Here is a 6,715-nt window from a genome sequence, read left to right as displayed (position 1 = left end):
TGTCTTTCAAAGGACATCCATCCTCGCTCCCATGATGTGAGCTTAGGTACACAAAGAACTTCAGAAAGCCTTTATTGTTGCTAGGAACAACGGAGAGAGGAGGCACAATTGATTATTTAAGTCTCATTTTGCAAATAAATAAATAAATAAATAAATAAATAAATAAATAAATAGTGGAGGTAGCTTACAGCCTATTGAAACAGCTCCCCCCCCCCCGTGTTATGTTGTGCTTACACGTACTCACCAGTAGGGGGAGAGAGAGGCAGGGAAATCGGAAAGTGTGAACAGACACTAAATATCAAAAATAATAAAATAAGACAACCGAATATATCCGAGTCATTTAGGGATAAAAGCATAAGAAAGCAATTTCACAGAAACCAGTCTGGAAATGAGGTGTTGGTATATTTTAAATACTCTTCAAATCAATATGCTTTCGAATTGCTTGCTTTCTGGAGCATTAGTGTCCTGATAATGAGTAAAGAAAGATTGGACAGCGGTCAGTGCAGACGCTCGGCAAAGATTAAACAAGGTAGACGGTTTTTAATAGAAGTTAAACTATCTGTCCTTTGACAGTGGTGAGACCACCGATGCTTTCGTGCCAACAGGCTTTGTCTTAAACCGTCTACTGTGGCTAAAGAAAACCAGGATGGATGTAAATACTAATGATACACTTCAGTGATTTTCTGCAGGCGTGATTCAGTATGTTGCAGCCAGCGCTGCTGTCCCTGATTTGCTAATTTTGTGGGCAGGGTTATACTTGCGTTGGCTGTTGAAGAGAAACAGGGACTAGTGCTGTGAAGAGCAAGCCAGGGGGAAATCTACTTCATCCCAGGTGTGTGAACATCTGGTGCCACTCCGAGATCTTTGGACACCGGCAAAGCCTCCCTTAAGAATACCCCCAGCTTGGTGGATGCTACCTGAGCATAGCGGATCACAGCTACAGTCCCAGCACTCAGGAAGCTGAGGCAGGTCACCTGTGGAGGCCAGCCCGGGATTCTCAGTGAGAGCAAGACCTTGTCACAAAAATCAGACAACAAACACGCAAAAGTCAGAAATCGTCAGAACAAATATGACCTCTTTGGGAATTACTTTGATCATCTCTGTATATGAGGGAATCCTGTATATTTAAATTGAGGATCTTAGTTACATAATGAGTTAGTCCTATTGCATTTAAGTTTAATTCTGCAAATGTAGTTGAAAGTCAATTCCGGTGCTTATGATATTGATGTTAGTTCAGTACCCTCATTTCTTCTCCTTGGCCCCTAGTCTTATTAATCTTTGTGTTGAGGTCCACAGCCTCTAAAGCACATGAGTTTCCACTTATGACTGTAACATTGACTATAAATTAGTATAATGAAAATATAAGGAATTTGATATAAAAGCAAAATGTAATATAGGAACTATGAATCTGTCATCAGACTTCCTGTGTGTGTGCTTTTGGTGGTACACATGAAATCAGTTGCATTATTAAGCATGGGCTGTCAATCAACGATGCAAATTTATGTTTTGGGATTTGTCGATTTCCCTCAAGTTGCCATCTCTGGCACAGAAGCCCCTGCCAGTCCCACCAACGGCAGGAAGCGAAGCTTTCATCACTATGCCATGAGACTTCATCTCTAAAGTCAAAACTCAGTGCCTGCTTTACATTCCAGTGGTCCGTTCGCAGCATGCATGCATGAACAGGACCATCTCACTCCACGACCCTTGCACCTCAAAATCCTTGGAATGCTTCCAGTGGTGTCTTCTGTGGCTTGATCCCCAAATCTACAATTCCAGGTCAAGGCCTAATCAGTACCTGACACTCCTCGGTGTCAGACATTGTGTAAATTCTAGATTTCAAAGACGTGCCAAGCCATTTTCTCTTTCAGCAATCTGCAAGGTGATAAAGAGCAGGTGCCATCAAAAGACACGGAGTTGGATTACTCACTCTGAGGTCCAACTCCAAATTTTATCTCCTTTTGTTCATGAATTTGTGTGCTAGCAGATGCTGGGTCACCGAGAAGCCATTGAGAGTTCAAGCTTTATTGCTGCTAAACGTGGGCTTCCTAACCCATGGGAATGAAAACAATGAGTAAGGTAGCCAGAGATAGTTCCCGATCACCTCATTTTCAGTGGCTGGAAAAGGGTGCTTATCCAACCCTCCATTCCCGAGTTTATCATTCAGTAGAGCATTTCACAACTATATATAATTATATATGTATATATGATGCAAATTAATTTAATTAACATTCAAGGCATGCCATATTTTATGCAACTATTAGAATTTTGTAAAACTGAGCTGGGTTAAAAGTTGCCACACGTCAACTTGTATTATTTTAGCTCACGGCTCTAACGAAGACTGAAGTGTTTTTTTTTTTTTTCTGTGTTTGTACCATCTGAGGTCTTTTGTTTTACTGTGACTTGATACTTCCATTGAAGATGATTCAAACTTACAGGCTAGCCAGATGCTCTATCCAATTTGTTTGTTAAGTGTTAGGTTTAATCGCCATTGACTTAAGGCTGGCTTCGTTTCCAGCAGTGGAGGGTTTATGACGACACTTCTGACTTGGTCAGAGGATATGGTATAAACAGAAGGGAGTCGCTCCACTAGTGCCCAACACCAGGGGAGAAGAGGAGCAAAGATGTTGAGGACGTGAACTTTAATCTTGATTTGGGTCATCACCAGCAGACTAGAAGTAGCTAGTCAGTTTATTATCTATTTGAGGGTATGTAAACATTACCATAGTATTAACAGCTCTCCTAAGTTACTCCTCAGTCTCTTTTAGCTTATTATTATTAATATAATACTTTTTTCCTCTACGAAGGTCATTCTGGACAAGACTCATAAATCTTATAAGAAATGTTCTCAGGCATGAAGCTGAAATGAAATTAAGAATATAAATTGGAGAAACAGCCCAATCCAATAAACACTCTCAATCGTGTTTAGTGCTCTCGACACTGGGAGCCTTGTGGTTACATAAGCAGAGGGCTTAGCATTTAGCCATCAGCTCAGTCCTGCAGTCTTCTTAGTCTTCAAGAGGGTTCTGTGTGTGAATGGACATCATTCATGAGACTGCTATCAAGTTCAGTAACCTTCGCCATTTCTAACTTTTGAGCCTCTGACCAATAACAGTAGCCCTACCAAAAAAAATAAAGGTTATCAGTGACTCTGACAGTAAAACGTTAATTGGCAACACCCACTGAAGTTTACCTGAAATTAGGAATGCCTTCACAAGCCTTACATTCGTGAATTTACAAAAAAGAAAAAGCACAGCTTAGTTTCTATTTGACTCTTCCTGCACTGAAAGGGTTGTGAAGAGTAATTATGTGGAGAACTCCAACACACAAACTAAGACACTTTTTCTAACACTGACAGTGTTTGTGTCAGGAAAATAATTTTTTGGCTTTTATCTCTTCTTGCAGCTTTCAGGTAAACAAAGTATTGAGCTGTATTTTTGCTGCATTGTTCTGGCAGAATCTGTTTTCAATGGCTACCCCTAAATTACTGGCTCGTTAGAAACCAAAAGGCATAGTCTTCTATGGCCGCAAAGAAGATTCATGTGCAGAAGGATGCTTGGATTACAAATAAGTTTTCACTTTGCTAAGAATACTCAGGTGAAGGAAAGTAGCAATACACTGTTGACTGTTAACAAAACGTATCTTTTCCTCTGACATGAACAAGGTTGCAAACTGATGTAGCAACCGGTAGAAATGTATCAGCTAGCATGCCTAGATTCTGCAGCCTGGTAAAGCAGCCCCAAGCCGGCCTTTCCCCTGTCCCTAGTCTTGAGGCTGTCTCACAGCACTTGAGCAAACTTAGTATTTTCCAGAAGGCTGGAATGACACCAACTGTGGTGAGCGAGAGATCCTTTCCCAGTTTTACCACATTATACATGCACCGAGGAAAAAAATGATTTAAAAATTTTAATTTTTAAATTCAGCATAGTTTTCAAGCAACATGTAACTCAACGAAAATCCTCGTTCATAAAGGCAGTTTAAGGATGTGGCTTGCTAGGGTTTGGCCAATTGATGCTTCTCAGCCCCATTAGTAGACACCAATTATAAGTGGAGTCATTGAATATCTAATGTGGGGAATGAATACTTTGGGTGCTTTCATATCTGGGTCACTTTAATCCCAGTTTAGAATATATTTCTGCTACTTACAATTGAGATATCTGTTTATTCACATCTATAGATATAGAGGCAGATGTGTTTGTTTGTTTGTTTTCTAAAATGAACGCGCCACGCTGTCTTTCTTGTCGAGAAAATGAGGAAAAGACAAATCCGAACAGGCCGTACAGTAATCTACTATAGCACAGTGTTCTGCACCTCCTGCCATTTCTCAGACTGGTTCCTGGCTGACACTTTCCCCCTGTATGACCTCTCTGCATTAATCAAGATCCAGGTAGAAGGCCCACATACCTATTTTGTAAGATTTAACATTATACTGAAATCGCTGGTCATTGCCCGTCTCAAAAAGAATCTGGTTAAGTTGTTGTGGTGGGAGCTACTCTTGAGTCTTGTAGCCATCTTCTCAGAATCGCATGTTGACTATCAACACCCCGCAAGACCAATTCAGGATAAATTTAAGTGGGGCTTTTACCCCAAAAGGATTGCGGTCCCAGTTGTTCCTACAGATTACTTTCTTTCAGACTTAAGATTGCATTTCTACAAAATGGAGTGGGAGACAGGCTCACACAGCAAGGAAAGTCTCAAGGCTGGCAGAAAAACAAAACAGGATTGTGTCCTTGTTTGCTGCCGCCGACCAATAAATAATAACTCGTGGTTTTCTTCCGCTGTACGTCGAGTTAGTTAAAAGGTCCTTGAGTTTCTCAGCCTCGGAATAACAGCCTAAAAGTGTGGTTATATGCCTTTTATTAACAACCATTGGACATTATCAGATGTTTACTACTATCAAGTGGGTTCGTGTCCATAACACCATGTTACGCTGAAATTTTTAAACACTGTGGAACACACGCATATGGCTAGCCATGTATTTTTCTGTAAGGATGTTTTCTAAGGAATAGAAACTGCTCCATATGTCTGTGCAGAACACCATTTAACCTGTAAAGCAGAGTCACCAAGTAACCATTCATATATATATGTATATATGTATATATATGTATATATGTATATATATGTATATATGAGATGAAATCATTTCTAGAGATGCTCACCTAACTTTATCTTTTCTGCCTCTCCACAGGATTCCTTTCCTGGTTCCCATCAGAGCCTGGCTACTGGATGCTCCCTTGTTACTGGAACTTCCAGACCTCACTAGCACTTTGAATGAAGGGATCAGAAGCATAGCTATAGACAGGTACAAGCTTTGTGATGCTTCGAGTATCACAACATAAGATGCCTGATTGATAATGCAATGTATTGTCATAGCCTTGAAACTGTCAATGTTCTAATCGTCACAAAAGGCCACAGTGCAGTTGGCACCAGTGAAGGGGTCAGGATGGGCGTCTGCTTAACACTGAATAACAATGCATTTTCAGATGGTGGAAGCTTCGAAAGGCCTTTGGCTTTGGGGAAGCAACTAGATCCATGGGGTGGTAGTCAGTGATAATTCCTGGGGTGGCGCAAACCAGATGCTACATCACCAGGGTGGCAGGCATTGGTAACTCCTGAAATACTTCAGTCCTGGCTGGACTCAGTACTAGCCCTGTGCTTTCTGACATCATGATGGCCAGAAGGTACACAGTAGATATGAGTTTTCTCTGCTTTTTTTGGGGGGGGGGGCTTTGGAGAATGGTAGGAAGCTGACTGAAGTTATATTGTCCAGTTTGTGGGGACTTGATCTTAAAAAGCATAATATCAATATCCATTTAAGATTAACTTCATTTTGAAGGTTAAAAACAAAACAAAACAAAACAAAAAACAAAGACAAGTTCCTCAGAGAGGAAAAGGGTCTCAGAACACATGCAGAGCTGTAAGTCATTAAGGAACTTAGCATAACTTCAAATTTTAATCCTTGAATTTAGCACCTACAAAAATATGAGTCTCCTTCCATACAAAACAAAGCCAATGACTATTGTTCTTACATTTTATTTGTTATGAATGAGGAAAATATCCACTGTATGCTATATTTATTCATACAAGGCCTTACTTATAAATTAGAGGGAAGTGATTTTTTTTAATATCTTGGCAAAATACCATGTAATTAGAACACAAGTTTATATACTGGCTTCGCATTGATATTGTAAGAGGGTTTTTGCCCTAAATCCTTCAGCTTGGAAAAAATTTTTTAAAAAAATCATCGTTTTGAGAAACCCACGGTGACTGAAAAATCAACAGAGGACATGTCTGTGTGGACCGAGCACTTGCTCTTGACCTTAGGTCTTCTGGTGGACAGGCTGTGACCTCAGAAGCTCACCGGGCTCTCGGATGTGCCCAGCTTCAGTAAATGCAGAGAACAAATGGCAGCCAAATGTAGTGATGAGTTTTGGGCACTCAGCCACCATTATATAACATCACGGTCCTGTGCTACAAGGAGTCACATCCTTCCTTACTCAAGACTTTGCTTCTGAAGATCTATTTTCTCTAATATACCTAAGTTATTAAGACTTCTCTATACAATAAATCTGTCTCTGTCCCTAACAACTGGGTAATAAATTTAGACTACTAATTACTTTTCTGAATTTTGCTTATATAACAGTGCTTAACATTTACTGAAAATTTTTGTGTGCCAAGAATTGTTCTAAGTCCTTTAAGTGTATTAGTTTATTTAGCC

Source organism: Rattus norvegicus, chromosome 9 (genome assembly GCF_021556685.1).
Source record: "Rattus norvegicus strain SHRSP/BbbUtx chromosome 9, alternate assembly SHRSP_T2T, whole genome shotgun sequence".
Taxonomy (NCBI): Eukaryota; Metazoa; Chordata; class Mammalia; order Rodentia; family Muridae; genus Rattus; species Rattus norvegicus.
This window is presented reverse-complemented; position numbering follows the sequence as displayed.